Below are 2,128 nucleotides of genomic sequence, written 5' to 3' on the forward strand. Positions count from 1 at the left end.
CCGGTGGGCGTCACAGGTGCGCCTGCGTCTCTGCTGCCTGTCCTCTGCCTTCACGGCTGCTTCTCACCCACTAATAGTTCCAACTACTAGCCTTCCTTCCAGTTTTATTGTAGAAAAAGAAGGGAAAGTGGGAGCTTATCTAGACGAGAACTGGACTCTGAAACGCGCGGAAGCGTTTCCCGGGGCCCAGCTGACAAAGTGCTGCAGCGCCCCCTGGAGTCGCTCGTGCAGACGCGCCCGGAGCCTGGGACCGGCTCCACCTGCCACCTTAGGCGGCTGCACCCGCGGAGACCGCCAGGCCTGCGCCTCCTCTCCCCCTCGCTGGGCACCCAGGGGGGCTGAGAATTCAGAGCGCCCCGCGTCTCCACGCGAGTCTGAGGAGTAGACAAAGTCACGATACCACCAGCCGAGCGAGAGCAGGGCGGGGAAGCTTCACACCGGTCCGACGTCTTGACCCTTGCTGTGATCTTTATTAAGACAGGCATCCACAAGGGAAACTGGAATCCAGAAAAAGTCAGTGGGCTGGCTGGTCACGCACGCCCCCAGACAAGTTCTGCCTCTGACCCCAAAGACCTCTGCACACTGGGTCTTGCTTCCCAGGGAGGGCCGTGGTGTGTGCTGCACGCGTGTAAGCGGACCTGTGCCCTGGGAGCGCCCTGTGCAGTGACTGGGCTCTCACAAGGCAGAGACACTCCAGGGGACATGGGGGGCTGAGACCCAGCACAGGGAGGCCCCACCCTGGACGCGTGTCCCACACGCACGCGCCTCCAAGAGCACCCGGCTGTTGATGAACACGTGTTCCCCCTTAGTCACTGTGCAGTAACAGGGAACTCCACAAGTGTTCTGTGGCTCTTGTTCCTGATTGTGAGTTAATTGTGCAAGTGCTTTAATTTGCTGGGGACAGAATTGACAGCTCAGCCCACACGCACCCCAACTTGCAACCTCTGTCCGTTTCCCGTGTCTCGGCTGTTCCAGTCAAGGTGGAGACTCCGGGCGGTAAACGGCGGGTGCTCTGCACTGGTCAGGCACACCCCTCGGCTGGCAGATGGGTCCCCTGCTCACTAAGCCCAACCTGAGCAGGCCATCGGTCACAAAGTGAGGTGACAACTGTGCGTTCTGCTGCAAAAAGAGAACAAAACCCCCACAAATTTCTACTAAATTATGTCAAAATTTTAAATCTTCATATAATACATCAAGCATGTTTTCAGAAATTCTTGATAAACTTTTACACTGTCAAAATATAAACTGCCTGAATTTACAACTTTAATTTTGCAACTTTTACCATTAAATGCTTGTAACTTCAACACTCAAATCTGACTTCCCTTAATCTACTATTTTGTTTAAATAACTGTATCAGTAACGACTTGCAAAACATAATTTAAAGAGCAAAAAGCCTGTCTTGAGTAACTTCATGGCAACGCTTTCTTTCTGTTCCCCGTGGTTTGCACGACGATTCTCAGCAGGCAAACCTGTCAGGAAGAGACACTGGCCCTGGCGTCCCATCCATGGATGCCTGCTGAGCTGCAGGGATACGGCAGGTGACCGCCAAGTGAAGTGCAATTTGCTCAAAACAGCCACAGACACAGCATCATCTTAACAGTTTTGCTTCTTTATTTCACGTAACCAGGAACCCTTCTGTGGCTCCAAGTACACACCCTTTTGCTCAAGCTTTGGGGTGACACGGGGCCATAGGAAGGCATGACTGGGGATGTGCCTTCCTTCACCGACCGAGAGACCCCCAGCACAGCGAGCTTGTGCACCCCAAACCCTCTAAAGGGGGCCACAGATGCACACTTCAGACAAAGTGCTGAAAGGTCTGGCACAATTATGGCTTGTAGGACTTCCCCAAGCAGCAGGACAGCGTTAACACTGCAATTTAAGCCTCTGAATATGAACTCAATAGAAACAGTTAAAAAGCAAAAATTTGTGTTTGCAAAAACAAAACATAACTATTTTAAAACAGACTGCATGCACCAGTGAATGAAAAGGCCATGCCACACCTTCAGGTTGATGAGTCATTAACACCAAAGTTAAGCAGACTACACTATTATCACAGGGAAACTGCGATTCAGTCAGTCCCATATTAAGATAAACTGAATAATCAGAGGCTGAAAATGCACCCACAACC

Source organism: Bison bison, unplaced genomic scaffold (genome assembly GCF_000754665.1).
Source record: "Bison bison bison isolate TAMUID 2011002044 unplaced genomic scaffold, Bison_UMD1.0 scf7180017864266, whole genome shotgun sequence".
In the NCBI taxonomy this organism is placed as follows: domain Eukaryota; kingdom Metazoa; phylum Chordata; class Mammalia; order Artiodactyla; family Bovidae; genus Bison; species Bison bison.